Consider the following 18,645-nt stretch of genomic DNA (forward strand, 5'->3'; position numbering starts at 1 on the left):
AGTTACTTAGAAAAGTGTACCCATTTATCTGATACCCTCAGCATCCAGAAATCATCACAAGTTCAGATACAACTTCTTCAATGCTGCTTTTCAATGCTTAAATTCAATGCTTAAATCTGACTGAAAACTTTAAGAGTCTATGCTAAGCTGTAACAAAAGCAAAAAACAAAACTATGGTCTATGCAATGTTACCACCACATCACTCTATAAGGCACCAAAACACTGTTTGGTATTGTCTCTTAAACTAGAGAACTTTCAGACACATATAATATGAGAGTTGAGAGGAGCTTAGAAGATACTAAGTTTAGTTCCTTACTTTCCACCTGAGAATAGGAAGGGAAGAATCAACCAAAGGAATCAGCACTTATCGAGTCTCAGGCATGTCGGACAGGGCATTTCCAACTTGGCTATCTCATTTCCTACAGTCCCAGGTAAGTACTATTAACCTCCACTTTACAGCTAAGGAAATGTAGACCTATCTGGATTAAATGCCCCCCAATAAATCCACTAATGGAGAACAAGGGGATTTTATCTTGAAATTTACTGCTCTTTCCTCAGGGTCAGTTCAGTTCAGTTCAGCCGTGTCCAACTCTTTGCAACACCAAGGACTGAAGCACACCAGGCTTCCCTGTCCATCACCAACACCAACAGCTCAAGTCCATCAAGTTGGTGATTCCATCAAACCATCTCATCCTCTGTTGTCCCCTTCTTCTCCTGCCTTCAGTCTTTCCCAGCATCATGGTCTTTTCCAGTGAATCAGTTCTTCATATCAGGTGGGCCAAGTATTGGAGTTTCAGCTTCAGCGTCAGTCCTTCCGATGAATATTCAGGACGATTTTCTTTAGGGTGGACTGGTGGGATCTCCTTGCAGTCCAAGGGACTCTTAAGAGTCTTCACAAACACCACAGTTCAAATGCATCAATTATTTTGAGCTCAGATTTCTTTATAGTCCAACTCTCACATCCATACATGACTATTGGAAAAACCATAGCCTTGACTAGATGGACCTTTGTTGGAAAAGTAATGTCCCTGCCTTTTTTTTTTAAGGAATATAAAACTATTTATTGAGCACCATTCACCAGTATTTACAATAAAGTAAACAACATACTGGAGAGGGCGATGGCACCCCACTCCAGTACTCTTGCCTGGAAAATCCCAGGGATGGGGAAGCTGGTGGGCTGCTCTCTGCAGGGTTGCACAGAGTCGGACACGACTGAAGTGACTTAGCAGCAAACAATATACAGTTGAATAACATTCTGATTACTACAAAGTTATTGTTTTTCTTGGCTTCTGCTGAACTAGTAACCCAAAATACTGAGAAAATTGAGCCTTCATGTAAGGAATGGATTGGAGTCAAGTCTGAAAAAACATGTAGGTCAAGCGTAGATTAGAAAAGTTTGTTCACTCATTTATTCCTGTAGATTGTAAACTGCCAATATTTTAAAACTATCTGATTAGGTTTCTGTGAACAAATCTGAGACACCCCATGTATCACAACCTTTCCTAAATATAGCACAGAGACTTCAATTTCTTGTAAAACTTGGTTCACCAAAATGAACCATCAAGTGTCCATTTAACTAAGTTTTGCTTTGCTATATTAAAACATACCAGAATTTTTCTACTTTTTTCATTTGGTTGGGAAGGTTGTTGATAGTGATAAAAATTTTCCTTCCAGGGTTTCTGCATATAAAACTGCATTTACATGCAGATATGGATGCAGATTCTGATAGGGATGCTTTAAAAAAATTACCCAATTTAAACTCCTTAATTTGTCTAATTAATTAAAAAATTATTTAATTTGAAAGGTTAAGACAAATTTTCAATCTAAGTTGAAGTTACTTCTTATATTGCTCAAAATGACATAATTCCAGAACATGGGCTTATCCATGGTTATGAAAGGCTGTTGTTTAAATATATTTACAAAAACAAAAACCACAACAAAAAATTAACTCCCAAGCCATTTACATATGTCTTTTATGTATTCACATATAAAAAACTTAGAATGGTCCTCAGGCATATATGCTGCTGCTGCTAAGTCGCATCAGTCGTATCATACTCTGTGCGACCCCATAGACAGCAGCCCACCAGGCTTCCCTGTCCCTGGGATTCTCCAGGCAAGAACACTGGAGTGGGTTGCCATTTCCTTCTCCAATGCATGAAAGTGAAAAGTGAAAAGTGAAAGTGAAAGTGGAAAGTGAAAGTGAAATGTGAAATTGAAGTCGCTCAGTCGTGTCCGACTCTTAGTGACCCCATGGACTGCAGCCTACCAGGCTCCTCCATCCATGGGATTTCCCAGGCAAGAGTACTGGAGTGGGGTGCCATTGAAAAATGCAAATTCTAAATTCTGATTGAGTAATGACTATGGAGATTTCCTCCAACATTTAGAAAAACTGTTCTCTAATGCTTAGGAAATAATACACCATGGTATCAAATTCTTTCCTACTAAAGGAGGCAACTACAGAAAGCTTTTATTCGTTCAAAGTAACCAGTGCTACAGGTGGAAAAAAAAAACCAAAAACAAAAAACCCAGTGTTAACTTCCCCATTACTACTTCAAAACAAACATATCAAACCTGATTTTCATTAGAATGTAGTTATTTCTTCACACTAATAAATCAAAAAACCAAGACCTACATTTTATATATATATAAATATATATATATAAATATATATATATAAGGCAATGCAAACAATTATTGAGGCTCATCTTCCAGACAAGAATGCCAAGTTAGTCTCTCTTCATGAAGAGCAATTACAATTTGAGGACACTTCATATTTGCCTCTTTTGCCAGTACCAAGTCCGCCTCATTGGAATCTTTCCATTTCATGAGGAACATTAATTCTCCATTGCTGTCTGTGGCACCAATTGTTGGTTCTGGATCAAGACCTCTGGCAAAACCTCTCGGTTTGTCAGCAGCATCTCTTCTCTTCTTTGATTTGCTATCATCATATTCACTGTCAGACAAAGATTTTCTTTCTGTTCCATCTTTTTCTTTACCAGCTTTTTGAGAATTAAGAAATGCTTCAATTAACTCTGGACAATCTAAATTTTCTTCAGGTTCCGAAGTACTCTCTGCATCTGTAAATCCCTCCCACTTCAGGAAATACTCCACCTTCCCATTCACTACATGGCAGTCCAGTACTTTTTCTACTACAAATTATTCAGGTTCTGCCTCTTCAACTTTTTTACTCTTTCCATTTTGCTTCTTTCCCATTTTTTGCAGTGTAGTTATATTGGAGGCCATTTTTTATTGCAGACTTGAAGAGCTATTATTCACTGCCTCTGAGCTGCTCAGGTTCCTGGTCCGCGATGTCTCCAGCCCTGTGCCTCAAGCTCCAGTCACATACAAGGGGGTGGGGGGCTGGGGAGCAGTGCTGTGCTTCGGGCCACCGCCAGGATAGGGCGAGTGTCTCTGCTTTTTAATATGCTATCTGGATTGGTCATAGCTTTTCTTCTAAGGGGCAAGTGTCTTTTAATTGCATGGCTGTAGTTACATTCTGCAGTGATTTTGCAGCCATAAGAGTGGTAGGGACTCTCAAGGGTCTTCTCCAACACCACAGCTCAAAAGCATCAATTCTTCAGCGCTCAGCTTTCTTAACAGTCCAACTCTTACATCCATGCATGACCACTGGAAAAACCATAGCCTTGTCTAGACAGACCTTTGATGGCAAAGTAATATCTCTGTTTTTGAATATGCTATCTAGGTTGGTCATAACTTTCCTTCCAAGGAGTAAGTGTCTTTTAATTTCATGGCTGCACTCACCATCTGCAGTGATTTTGGAGCCCACAAAAATAAAGTCTCTCACTGTTTCCACTGTTTCCCCATCTATTTCCCATGAAGTGATGGGACCGGATGCCATGATCTTCGTTTTCTGAATGTGGAGCTTTAAGCCAACTTTTTCACTCTCCTCTTTCACTTTCATTAAGAGGCTTTTTAGTTCCTCTTTACTTTCTGCCATAACGGTGGTGTCATCTGCATATCTGAGGTTATTGATATTTCTCCTGGCAATCTTGATTCCAGCTTGTGCTTCTTCCAGCCCAGCATGTCTCATGATGTACTCTGCATATAAGTTAAATAAGCAGGGTGACAATATACAGCCTTGACGTACTACTTTTTCTATTTGGAACCAGTCTGTTGTTCCATGTCCAGTTCTAACTGTTGCTTCCTGACCTGCAAACAGATTTCTCAACAGGCAGGTTAGGTGGTCTGGTATTCCCATCTCTTTCAGAATTTTCCACAGTTTTTTTGTGATCCACACAGTCAAAGGCTTTGACATAGTCAATAAAGCAGAAGTAGATGTTTTTCTGGAATTCTCTTGCTTTTTCCATGATCCAGTGGATTTTGGCAATTTGATCTCTGGTTCCTCTGACTTTTCTAAATCCAGCTTGAACATCTGGTAGTTCATGGTTCACATAGTGTTGAAGCCTGGCTTGGAGAATTTTAAGCATTACTTTGCTAGTGTGTGAGATGAGTGCAATTGTACAGTAGTTTAAGCATTCTTTGGCATTGCCTTTCTTAGGGATTGCAATGAAAACTGACCTTTTCCAGTCCTGTGGCCACTGCTGAGTTTTCCAAATTTGCTGGAATACTGAGTGCAGTGCTTTCACAGCATCATCTTTTAGGGTTTGAAATAGCTCAACTGGAATTTCATCACTTCCACTAGCTTTGTTCATAGTGATGCTTCCGAAGGTTCACTTGACTTCACATTCCAGGATATCTGGCTCTAGGTGAGTGATCACACCATTGTGGTTATGTGGGTCTTGGAGTTCTTTTATACACGAAGAACTTTTGTATAATTCTTTTGTGTATTCTTGTCACCTCTTCTTAATGTCTTCTGCTTCTCTTAGGTCCATACCATTTCTGCCCACAATAAATTGTGCCCATTTTTGCAAGAACTGTTCCCTTGGTATCTCTAATTTTCTTGAAGAGATATCTAGTCTTTCCCATTCCATTGTTTTCCTCTATTTCTTTGCAATGATCACTGAGGAAGGCTTTCTTATCTCTCCTTGATATTCTTTGGAACTCTGCATTCAAATGGGTGTATCTTTCCTTTTTACCTTTCCCTTTCACTTCTCTTCTTTTCTCAGCTATTTCTAAGCCCTCCTCAGACAACCAATTTGCCTTTTTGCATTTCTTTTTCTTGGGGATGGTCTTGATTGCTGCCTCCTGTACTATGTCACAAACCTCTGCCCATAGTTCTCCAGGCACTCTATCAGATCTAATCCCCTGAATCTATTTGTCACTTCCACTGTGATTTAGGTCATACCTGAATGGTCTAGCTTTCTTCAGTTTAAGTCTTTCTGTACTTTCTTCAATTTAAGTCTGAATTTGGCAATAAGGAGTTCATGATTTGAGCCACAGTCAGCTCCAGGTCTTGTTTTTGCTGACTGTATAGAGCTTCTCCATCTTTGGCTGCAAAGAGTATAATTCATCTGATTTTGGTATTGACCATCTGGTGATGTCCATGTGTAGTAGGGTCTTTTCTTGCGTTGTTGGAAGAGGGTGTCTGCTATAACCAGTGAATTCTCTTGGAAAAACTCTATTAGCCTTTGCCCTGCTTCATGCTGTACTCCAAGGCCAAATTTTCCTGTTACTCCAGGTATTTCTTGTCTTCCTAGTTTTGCATCCCAGTCCACTATAATGAAAAGGACATCTTTTTTGGGTGTTAGTTCTAGAAAGCTTTGTAGGTCTTCATAGAACCATTCAACTTCAGCTTCTTCAGCATTACTGGTCAGGGCATAGACTTGGATTACTGTGATACTGAATGGTTTGCCTTGGAAACTAGCAAAGATCATTCTGTAATTTTTGAGATTGCATCCAAGTACTGCATTTTGGACTCTTTTGTTTACTATGAGGGCTACTCTATTTCTTCTAAGGGATTCCTCCCCACAGTAGTAGATATAATGTTCATCTGAGTTAAATTCACCCATTCCAGTCCATTTTAGTTTGCTGATTCCTAGCATGTCGATGTTCACTCTTGCCATTTCCTGTTTGACCATTTCCAATTTGCCTTGATTCATGGACCTAACATTCCAGATTCCTATGCTACATTGCTCTTTACAGCATCAGACTTTACTTCCATCACCAGTCACATTCACAACTGTTTTTTTTTTTTTTTGTATTGTTTTTGCTTTGGCTCCATCTCTTCATTATTTCTGGTTATTTCTCCACTGATCTCCAGTAGCATATTGGGTACCTACCGACCTGGGGAGTTCATCTTTCAGTGTCCTATCTTTTTGCCGTTTCATACTGTTCATGGGGCTCTCAGGCGAAAAAACTGGTCATTTGCCATTCCCTTCTCCAGTGGAACATATTTTATCAGAACTCTCCGCCATGACCCGTCTGTCTTGGGTGGGCCTACATGGCATGGCTCATAGTTTCATTGAATTGGACAAGGCTGTGGTCCATGTGAGCAGATTGGTTAGTTTTCTGTGATTGTGGTTATCAGTTTGTCGGCCCTCTGATGGAGAAGGATAAGAAGCTTATGGAAGGTTTCTGATGGGGAAACTTGGTCTTGTTCTGATGGGCGGGGCCATGTCCAGTAAATCTTGAGTCTAATTTTCTGTTGATGGGTGGTGCTGTGTTCCTTCCCTGTTATTTACCTGGGGCCAAAGTATGGGGGAGGTAATAAAGATAATTGTGACCTTCTTTAAAAGGCACCATACAGGCACTGCTGCATTCAGTGCCCCTAATATTGCACCAGGCCACTGCCAACCCACACTCTGCCAGAGACTCCTGGACACTCCTGGGCAAGTCAGGGTCAGTCTCTTGTGGGGTCACTGCTCCTTTCTCCTGGGTCCTGGTGCACACAATGTTTTGTTTATAACCACCAAGAGTCTGTTTCCCCAGTCCTGTGTACATTCTGGCAGCTCTATGGTGGAATTAATGACAACGTCCTCCAAGAGGGCTTATGCTACACACTGGTCTACTGCACCCAGACCCCCTTCCCCTGAAGCAGACCACCACTGACCCATACCTCCATAGGAGACACTCAAACACAATTATGTCTCAGTCTCTGAGGGATCTCTGGGTCCTTGGCAAAGCTCAGTTCAGTTCACTTCAATCACTTATTCGTGTCCAGCTCTTTGTGACCCCATGGACTACAGCACGCCAGGCCTCCCTGTCCATCACCAACTCCTGGAGTTTACTCAGACTCATGTCAATTGAGTTGGTGATGCCATCCAACTATCTCATCCTCTGTCATTCCCTTCTCCTCCTGCCTTCAATCTTTCCTAGCATCAGGGTCTTTTCAAATGACTCAGTTCTTAGCATCAAGTGAGCAAAGTATTGAGTTTCAGCTTCAACATCAGTCCTTCCATGAACATTCAGCACTGATTTCCTTTAGGATGGACTGGTTGGATGTCCTTGCCATCCAAGGGACTCTCAAGAGTTGTCTCCAACACCACAGTTAAAAGGCTTCAATTCTTCGGTGCTCAACTTTCTTTATAGTCCAAATTTCTCATCTAACATGACTACTGGAAAAACCACAGCCTTGACTAAATAGACCTTTGTTGGTAAAGTAATGTCTCTCTTTTTAATATGCTGTCTAGGTTGGTCATAACTTTTCTTCCAAGGAGTAAGTGTCTTTTTATTTCATTGCTGCAGTCACCATCTGCAGTGATTTTGGAGCCCACAAAAATAAAGTCTGACACTGTTTTCACTGTCTCCCCATCTATTTCCCATGATGTGATGGGACCAGATGCCATGATCTTAGTTTTCTCAATGTTGAGCTTTAAGCAAACTTTTTCAGTCTCTGCTTTCACTTTCATCAAGAGGTTCTTTAGCTCTTCCTCATTTTCTGCCATAAGGGTGGTGTTATCTGCCTATCTGAGGTTATTGATATTTCTCCCAGCAATCTTGATTCCAGCTTGTGCTTCTTCCAGCCCAGCATGTCTCATGATGTACTCTGCATGTAAGTTAAATAAGCATGGTGACAATATACAGCCTTGGTGTGCTCCTTTTCCTATTTAGAATCAGGCTGTTGTTTCATGTCCAGTTCTAACTGTTGCTTCCTGACCTGCATACAGATTTCTCAAGAGGCAGGTCAGGTGGTCTGGTATTCCCATCTCTTTCAGAATTTTCCACAGTTTTTTTGTGATCCACACAGTCAAAGGCTTTGGCATAGTCAATAAAGCAGAAATAGATGTTTTATTCTAGAACTCTCTTGCTTTTTCTATGATCCAGCAGATGTTGGCAATTTGATCTCTGGTTCCTCTGCCTTTTCTAAAACCAGCTTGAACATCTGGAAGTTCACGGTTCACATAGTGTTGAAGCCTGGCTTGGAGAATTTTGAGCATTACTTTGCTAGTGTGTGAGATGAGTGCAATTGTACAGTAGTTTAAGCATTCTTTGGCATTGTCTTTCTTAGGGATTGCAATGAAAACTGACCTTTTCCAGTCCTGTGGCCACTGCTGAATTTTCCAAATTTGCTGGAATACTGAGTGCAGCACTTTAATAGCATCATCTTTTAGGATTTGAAATGGCTCAACTGGAATTTCATCACATTCACTAGCTTTGTTCCTAATGATGCCTCCTAAGGCCCACTTGACTTCACATTTCAGGATGTCTGGCTCTAGGTGAGTGATCACACCTACGTGCTTATCTGGGTCATGAAGATCTTTTTTGGATAGCTCTTCTGTGTATTCTTGCCACATCTTCTTAATGACTTCTGGACCAAATGGTAGGTCCATACCATTTCTGTCCTTTATTGAGCCCATCTTTGCATGAAATGTTCCCTTGGTAAATCTAATTTCTTTAAGAGATCTCTAGTTTTTCCCATTCTATTGTTTCCCTCTATTTCTTTGCACTGATCACTGAGGAAGGCTTTCTTATCTCTCCTTGCTATTCTTTGGAACTCTGCATTCAAATGGGTATATCTTTCCTTTTCTCCTTTGCTTTTGCCTTCTCTTCTTTTCACAGCTATTTGAGAGGCCTCCTCAGACAACCATTTTGCCTTTTCGCGTTTCTTTTTCTTGGGGATGGTCTTGATCCCTGTCTTCTGTACAATGTCAAGAACCTCTCCTCATAGTTCTTCAGGCACTCTGTTTATCAGATCTAGTCCCTTAAATCTATTTCTCACTTCCACTGTGTAAATGTTCAGTTCAGTTCACTCAGTCATGTCCTACTCTTTGCGATCCCATGAAGTGCAGCATGCCAGGCCTCCTTGTCCATCACCAACTCCCGGAGTTCACTCAAACTCATGTCATTGAGTCAGTGATGCCATCCAGCCATCTCATCCTCTGTCATCCCCTTCTCCTCCTGCCCCCAATCCCTCCCAGCATCAGAGTCTTTTTCAATGAGTCACCTCTTCGCATGAGGTGGCCAAAGTATTGGAGTTTCAGCTTCAGCACATCATTCCTTCCAAAGAACACCCAGGACCAATCTCCTTTAGAATGGACTGGTTGGATCTCCTTGCAGTCCAAGGGACTCTCAAGAGTCTTCTTCAACACCACAGTTCAAAAGCATCAATTCTTCGGCGCTCAGCTTTCTTCACAGTCCAACTCTCACATCCATACATGACCACTGGAGAAACCATAGCCTTGACTAAACAGACTTTTGTTGGCAAAGTAATGCCTGTGCTTTTGAATATGCTCTCTAGGTTGGTCATAACTTTTCTTCCAAGGAGTAAGTGTCTTTTAATTTCATAGCTGCAGTCACCATCTGCAGTGATTTTGGAGCCCCCAAAATTAAAGTCTGACACTGTTTCCACTGTTTCCCCATCTATTTCCCATGAAGTGATGGGACCAGATGCCATGATCTTCGTTTTCTGAATGTGGAGCTTTAAGCCAACTTTTTCACTCTCCTCTTTCACTTTCATCAAGATGCTTTTTAGTTCCTCTTCACCTTCTGCCATACGGGTGGTGTCATCTGCATATCTGAGTTTATTGACATTTCTCCCGGCAATCTTGATTTCAGCTTGAGGTCATACCTGAATGGTCTAGTGGTTTTCCCTACTTTCTTCAATTTAAGTCTGAATTTGGCAATAAGGATTTCATGATCTGAGCCACAGTCAGCTCCTTCCTGTTTTTGCTGACTCTATAGAGCTTCTCCATCTTTGGCTGCAAGGGATATAATCCATCTGATTTTGTTATTGACCATCTAGTGATGTCCAAGTGTAGAGTCTTTTCTTATGTTGTTGGAAGAGGGTGTTTGCTATGACCAGTGCATTCTCTTGGCAGAAGAGACCATGCTCAGTAAATTTTTAATACTCTGTTTGAAGCAGGTTGCCATTATCTTCATTACTTCATTACTTCATTGGTTCAGGTCAAACAACAGGGAAGGAACACAGCCCCATCCATGGGAGACAGAAAATTGTATTAAAGATTTACTGAGCATGGCCCCACCCATCAGAACAAGACTGTTTCCTCTGGGTAATGATTCACAAATGATTCCTAGGACCTGCAGCAGGAGAATTACCTGGAAACTGTTAGGCATGCAAATTCCCAGGACTTCTCTAACACTTCTCAATCAGAAACTGTGGAGTGGGGACCAGCAAGCCCTGCAAGAGATGCTGGTGAAATCCTCAAGTTTTAGAGCCACTGCTCTTTTAGTACGTTGTCTCTCAAAAACTCTACTTGGAACACGTATATTAAAATACATACAATTTTACACTAAACTACTGCAGAGGGCAAAAGAACTTAGTGTATTACCCTTTATACCAGAATATCATGACACAGATAGCCTTCCACAAAATTTTGCTTTGGATGTTACATGATCTAACTGATTGACACTGAATATTTTTGTTGAGAAAAAAAGAAAATTGAGAGCTATTCTGAATAAACAAATACTGGCAGTAAGATTCTGAGGCTGTTTTCACCTTATATCCAAAATAAATAAGATTCTTGAAACAAAAATCTCTGCCTGTCTTACAAAGATCCACTGAAGTTAACAAATACCAGTGCCTGACTTTATTATTACTTGCCATAATTAAAACTAGGTATAGGAAAACCAAGTAGGAATTTAGTGAATTACCTTGTGCAAAGTTTCAATTTGGAGGGTTTTCTTTTCCACCTTTAAAATATTAGTATCATGAAGGAAATCGTGTCATCATCTGAGTACTTCTCTACTCCAAACCCCCATATGAAAAATAAAATCATTTATGTTACAAAAATTCATAATGTTCTCATTGGAGATTTTGCCATTTCATTTTAGCATTTTGGCAAATATGCCTAACCAGAGAATACTGATTTCTTTTCATATGCAATTTTCCCTTAAATATATGTCAATGATTTTATTAGCTGTCATTCTAACATGTATAGTTCATATAGGAAATTTTATAGGAAAATTGTTTTATAAATGCAATGACATTAAAAGATGCTTAGTTTCTAAGATACATAAAGCACAATTTTTTCTTAGAAAACAAAGAAATCACAATGAAAATAAGGTAATCACTAAAATGAGTTAAAATTGAAAGAGATTTAAATTATCATGTAATCTCAGTGCCTGATGGCCAAAAGAAAAAAGTTTCATGTTACTTTAACAATAAATCCTCAGTGGTCATTGTTTGGTTCAACTTTATAATGAACCGTTTTTCTATCTCCAGTTTTTTAAAGGTTCCCAATATTTAAAAGGAAATTTCCTATAGAGTACATATAGAGTATGAACTATGAAATACTTATTAGTTTTTCCACAGATGAATGAAACTAATAGTATAAAAAAAGAAATGACGTGGGCCTAAACATTGCGAGTCTATGTAAAAAAAGTACCTCAATTTATCTAAATGGATTCTTTGGTACATGACATACTAAAGTAGAACCCTACCTTCAAATTCTGCATGTATGCCTCGTCACTACTGAAGAAAAGTCAGCACACAATTACGTTAGCCATATAAGTTAAATCTGCAGATGTCACAGGTAACAGTGATTTCTTAGGTTTTTTTTTCTCTTCTTCTATTATTATTTAGCAATAACTATTTCAAAAAGAAAGTAGGCAGAAATGATGCAGGATTACAACAACTAGAATTGCTTGATATAAAAATAACATTTCACTTATTTGCTAATATGATTCTGGGAAATATATGTTAAAATTAATTCCTACTTTATCCTTCTGTAAGGACATTTTTCTTCTTCAACCAGCACACTGAGAATTAGTGTTATAGATCTGACCTAAGTGCCTGACAAAACACCTTGGATTCCATAGAAGTCATACCTTGCAACCCCAAATTGGCTCTGCACGATTGACTATAAAGCAGCATTACCATTCTTCTTGAAATATGACTGTATAACTCTGAGAACATTCATTTTACCTTGTGAGCTCACTTCTAGAGAAGCAATGAATTTTATTCATTCCCTGCCAGTGGAAAAATCAGTTTAAGGGGTTAATCATGCTGATAGGAGTCAATAAAAAAACTATTAAAAAAATCAAAATTTATTTACAGGAATAATTATAGGTGTCTTATGCACCCCTTGTGTTTCTTCCAGTCCAGCGTTTCTCATGATGTACTCTGCATAGAAGTTAAATAAGCAGGGTGACAATATACAGCCTTGACATACTCCTTTTCCTATTTGGAACCAGTCTGTGGTTCCATGTCCAGTTCTAACTGTTGCTTCCTGACCTGCATACAGGATTCTCCAGAGGCAGGTCAGGTGGTCTGGTATTCCCATCTCTTTCAAAATTTTCCACAGTTTATTGTGATCCAAACAGTCAAAGGCTTTGGCATAGTCAATAAAGCAGAAATAGATGTTTTTCTGGAACTCTCTTGCTTTTTCCATGATCCAGCAGATGTTGGCAATTTGATCTCTGGTTCCTCTGCCTTTTCTAAAACCAGCTTGAACATCAGGAAGTTCATGGTTCTCGTATTGCTGAAGCCTGGCTTGGAGAATTTTGAGCATTACTTTACTAGCATGTGAGATGAGTGCAATTGTGCGGTAGTTTGAGCATTCTTTGGCATTGCCTTTCTTTGGGACTGGAATGAATAATCTCAGAAATGCAGATGACACCACCCTTATGGCAGAAAGTGAAGAGGAACTAAAAAGCCTCTTGATGAAAGTGAAAGAGGAGAGTGAAAAAGTTGGCTTAAAGCTCCACATTCAGAAAACGAAGATCATGGCATCTGGTCCCATCACTTCATGGGAAATAGATGGGGAAACAGTGGAAACAGTGTCAGACTTTATTTTGCGGGGCTCTAAAATCAATGCAGATGGTGACTGCAGCCATGAAATTAAAAGACGCTTACTCTTTGGAAGAAAAGTTATGACCAACCTAGAGAGCATATTCAAAAGCAGAGACATTACTTTGCTGACTAAGGTCCATCTAGTCAAGGCTATGGTTTTTCCAGTAGTCATGTATGGATGTGAGAGTTGGGACTGTGAAGAAGGCTGAGCACTGAAGAATTGATGCTTTTGAACTGTGGTGTTGGAGAAGACTCTTGAGAGTCCCTTGGACCGCAAGGAGGTCCAACCAGTCCATTCTGAAGGAGATCAGCCCTGGGATTTCTTTGGAAGGTATGATGCTGAGGCTGAAACTCCAGTACTTTGGCCACCTCATGTGAAGAGTTGACTCATTGGAAAAGACTCTGATGCTGAGAGGGATTGGGGGCAGGAGGAGAAGGGGACGACAGAGGATGAGATGGCTGGATGGCATCACTGACTCGATGGATTTGAGTCTGAGTGAACTCTGGGAGTGTGATGGATAGGGAGGCCTGGTGTGCTGTGATTCATGGGGTCGCAAAGAGTTGGACACAACTGAGCAACTGAAATGAACTGAACTATGTACCCCTTAATGGCTTTTTTAAGTTTCAAAAGTGTTCACCTAAGCTTTTAAGGCTGCCTCATTTTTCGGTTTTTAGTAGAGATTCTGATGTTCATTTAACAGAAAGTCTGACAAAACAGCAGACTCCCTTTCATCAAGGTCATAATTTGAAACATTATACAATAATGGGATTTAAATTATGTATGGGACGAAAAGTAGAAGACTGAAACAAGGTATTAGAAATCTCTATTTGTGTCTTTGGATTCAGAAAAATATAATCACAGGCCAACACTGTTCCAACAGAGATGAAGGACATTAGCAAATATTTCAATGTAGCCTCTCCCAATATTTCCAAAGGTCCACAATGTGACTGCTGTCACACTGTGACAGAGCCCTGATACCTAGATTTCTAGGTAATCACAGCATGGAAGTAATCTACCATAACTATTTCTTGAGAAGATGAACCCTCAACTACAGAGATGCAGGAAGTCTTCAACTGCTCATCTGCCATGGTTACAGTATTCAAATATAAAAATCATTAAGATAGATATAACCAGGAGAGAAGATAATACTGCAAAGCAGTAGTAATTCATACTTTCAGGTAAACAATAATACTGCTTCCTTCTAAAGAGGCTGTTCATTGGTAAAAAGCATAATAGCCAAGTGGAAGAAGACTTCCTCAAGATTTTTCCAATATGTTAACAAGGCTTACTATTTCTGGAATCCTGAGTGACAACACATGATCTGTATGGCATATGAACACAGAGCACATGGACAACTAAAAACTTTTGACTTCAACTTCTTTTCCTACCATAATTAGAGGATAATTTAAAGTTTTAATTTCACCATCACTGTTTCAACTATTTCATCCTATAATTGCCAAGAGGCACTGGCAAACTGTCAAAGCAGCAAAAATAGAAAGTAGAGAGGTATACCGACAATAAATTTCAACAAAACTTAGTCTTTGAGTAACTGAAATGTTATTTCAGTAGTTCTTTCCAGGATAAAATTTCTTAGAGGTCCACATTTTTTACATGCCTTTAACCTGTGTCAAGCTAACAAAATCAATTATGATTTTCAGCATAAGATTTATTGGTGGCACCAATAAAAAAATAGACTTTCTTTTAAAAATTTAATGTTAGCAAGAAACAATCTTTTAAATTAATGTAATCTAAAAGTTCTCAGGACAAGCTAAACTTCACTTTAGACTTATAGTGACACCAAAGCAATTTTAAGATTGTGAATAAGAAAAACTGAAGCTAACCATTACAAAGGGAATTCTTAAAAATGATAATTCTTTGAATTGAATCATAATTCAATTCTTAAGAAGTTTTAAAGAGAAATGAACTAGTCTCACAAAACTTGAGAAGGAAATGGGTTCTGATTAATCAAAAGACTGAATGGATCCTGGGACATACATTCATCCTCTGAGGTCTACAGTGAGTAAAGTCCAGGAGCAGCTGCCCAATAAGGATGTAAGTCTAAGAGTTAAATCAGAAGTATTTTATATTTAATTTAATCTTGGTAGAGGAAAAGTTCAACTGTAATTTTTAAAGTAGAATTTCTTCTTGCCTCCCTTCTTTGCTTTTTAACCATAAAAATTTAGGAAAACTAAAATTATTTTTAAAAGAGGCATCCAGTTCTAGAACAATTTCATGTATTTATATATGAAAAAATCAGAAACCAATTGGTAGATCTCTAATACACACACACACACATATATATAAACATTTTATTTTAATAATACTTTATCACTTCAATTTATATCATTCCATTATGAAAATGTTTAATTGAAGAGAGGATATTTCTTCAAAACTCTAAATAAGCAGAGCTTTATCAATTAAATTTACAGCATTACAGCCTTTAGAAATACATAATTCTTCATTTTACAGTAATACTTCCCCTTTAAAAATTCACCATGGTTTGTCACAGATTTAAAGTACAAGGCACCTAATGCTATGAAAGGATAATACAGTATATGCAGTGTAAATGAAACAGATCTTCTGTCAAACATTGATTCTTTTTAAAGTCCTACCATATTTGTTTGAACATATTTGTTGCATAAATTAAACATTTTTTGTTTTGTTAATTTGTAATATTCTACAAAACTCAAAAATATAATTCGTACCTATTATAGGCAGCTTATTTTAGCATTTTACCTGTAGGAAACACTGATCTATATACTTGATTTCTGAAAACATTTTCCTAATATAGTCCAGCATTTAACAAATAATAAGTGAAAATAAAGTTTGCAGAACATTAAAATTTTATCCTTTGATTAGTTCAAATTATTTCATCAGTTGAATTCCTTGAGATGTATAAGGCAGGTTGGTCCTTTAGATGGACTGTAGACCGAAACTTCCTATAACTGTAGTGGTATGTACACAGCTACATAGCAAAGTACTTCATTATGAAAATGAAGACAAAAGATATGAGGAAAATATGTTTTAGAGTTCCAAAGAACTGAAACTGTTATTTTTCAGACTAGGCACTGAAACATTTTTCTACAAAAACTTGCCAGAGATTGTCTCTTCGCTGTATACTACTCCATCATCAAGCTAAAAATAAAAACAAACACATAATCATCATTAGATTACAACTGTCAGCTTTAATTTTCTAATTTATGTTTTAAAAAGCAAATTATGTTAACATTGAAATATATATCAAACACAGTTTATATACTTAATAACTGGATACTAGAACTTCAGATGAGTACTAAGAACTGATGTAAGTGAGTTCTACATGTTGACTGACATCTAATGGCTATTTTAAGATCATAAAATAATAGTTTTATTCATAATACATCCTACCGTTATCCCTGTGGAGATAAAGACTCCTGCCTAACCCAGCCTACCTTATTCTACTCTATTGTAGTCTATCTTCTTTAGTCTTCACTATCTTCCCTTTATCCCACTCTCAGTTCCAAAAATTTCTGGCTGAGAGTCGGTAAGAATGTGAATATGAAAATGATGCATAGCATACCAGGGAGGGAAAATGCATAAAAAAAAGCATTAAAAAGATTTAAAGAGGGACTTCCCTGATGGTTCAGTGGTTAAGAATCCACCTTCCAATGTAGGGGATGCAGGTTCAATTCGTGGTCAAGGAACTAAGATCCCACATGCTGTGGGGCAACTAAGCCTGTGCCCTGCAACTAGACAGCCTGTGCACTCTAGAGCCCATGCACCATATCTAGAGAGAAGCACACATGTCTCAGTGATAGATTCCATGTGTAGCAACTAAGACCCAACATAGTGAAATAAATAAATAAAATATTTTCTAAACAAGCTTTAAATAACTATTTGCAGTTTTTAAAAAATTTAAATATGGCAAAATACATATTTAGTTCTACTGTCTCCAAAACCTCAGGAGAAAGACAATAAAGGGATTTTTTTTTAAGGTTTAAACCACATGGACAAAGAACAGAGACAAGAATATAGCAGCTAATTCTTAGTTAGAATGAAGAAATACAATCAGGTATCTCTGTAGGGAGAGGTAAAGAAACAACCAAAAATAGGCAGACTAAAAATGTACAACTAAAAAACTAAAAAAATGTACAACTAAAAACGTACTAAAATTGGTACAAAGTTTATAGAAAAAGGCAATTAGATACTCAGATGCCCTCCCCTCACTTTTCACAGCTAGTCAAGTGCCTCTTCTCTATCCCAGGAGAAGATCTGAGGTTAATTCTCCAAAAACGGTAGGAAGAAAGGGTCTTGGACTGGTTAAATGCCAGGCACAATCCTACATAGTTCAGGAAAAATAACATTTATATGGTCATAACTTGGTAAACACTGATAACACATCTATCCAAACCACACGGTAACTATCCTGGATGATGAGGAGGAAGGAAGGATATAGGGTTGGAAGGCAGGCAAGTGGAGTGGGAGCAGAGGAGGGGGAAGCTGAAAGTAACCTATCTTATACTGCCATGGTGGGAAAATCAACTGAAGATGCCTGAAACTGAAAAATCAAGAAATAGAAGTATAAGCATGTACTTAGATGGAGAGGAAAATACAGAAAGAATCAATGAGCAGTTTAAAGGGACTCCTCAGGGTGGGAAAAAAAATTGAGAGCAGTATAAGCAGGGCAGGAGACAGCTACACTGAACAAGAAGTCTTGTAGAACTCTAACTTTTCACACTATTGCATGCATAGCCATCCTAAGAGTAAAAACTAGAAGAAAAAGGGACCAATCAGGGGTTCCCTGGTGGTCCAGTGGTTAGGAATCCGCCTGCCAATGCAAGGGACACAGGTTTGATCCCTGGTCTCAAAAGATCCCACACACCATAGAACAACTAAGCCCATGTGTCACAACTACTAAACCCACAGGCCCGAGAGTTCTGTGCTCCATAACAAGAGAAGCCACCACAACAAGAAGCCCATGCATCGCAACTAGAGAGTAGCCCCGACTTGAGGCTACTAGAGAAAGCCCACACATAACAATGAAGACCCAGCAGCCAAAACACAACAAAACTCTTTCTGTCATGTAAGAAATATAAAAGATACTATTTCTTAAAATTAAAAAAAAAATGTTCTCGAAATACTGTTAAGTGAAAAGCATAGTCAGAGAATCAGGATATGTTGGATGTATCGTGCCAGTTATAGTAAACACACACATGCATAGAGAAAGGACTGGATATACTTGGGAATCACTTATTTGGGTCAGGTACCATATTTCCTGTTTTAAACTTACCAAGTATTTAATACTTCTAACAACTTTGTGAGAGAGGTTCTTCTGCAACACCACTTCACAGAGAAGAAAACTAAGGCACAATGAGGTCACGAACCTTGCATAAGGTCACACAGCTAGTACACACAGAAGCTGGAATTGGATCCCAGAAAGTTTGACTCTAGAGTCGGACTTTCTCAGCCTCTAAGCTGTATCAACTCTCAAAAAAATTAATTATAGGAAATTGATTCTGTATTTGAGCAATACAAGAATAAGAACCTGGGCTTC

The 18,645-nt window shown here is 38.6% G+C and overlaps 1 protein-coding gene and 1 pseudogene across 1 annotated transcript in view; both read right to left on the reverse strand.

Moving 5' to 3' along the window:
* Positions 1-2,691: 2,691 nt before the first annotated feature.
* On the reverse strand, positions 2,692-3,243 carry LOC138076857 (chromobox protein homolog 3 pseudogene; annotated as a pseudogene).
* Positions 3,244-15,475: 12,232 nt separating this feature from the next.
* Positions 15,476-18,645, reverse strand: part of SLC35F5 (solute carrier family 35 member F5) — a 37,862-nt gene continuing 34,692 nt past the window's right edge. Inside the window, exon 16 of the mRNA XM_068967665.1 lies at positions 15,476-16,247. The gene's annotated coding sequence lies outside the window, so the exon portion shown is untranslated. The remainder of the gene's footprint in view (positions 16,248-18,645) is intronic.

This window comes from Capricornis sumatraensis, chromosome 3 (assembly GCF_032405125.1).
Source record: "Capricornis sumatraensis isolate serow.1 chromosome 3, serow.2, whole genome shotgun sequence".
Lineage (NCBI taxonomy): Eukaryota > Metazoa > Chordata > Mammalia > Artiodactyla > Bovidae > Capricornis > Capricornis sumatraensis.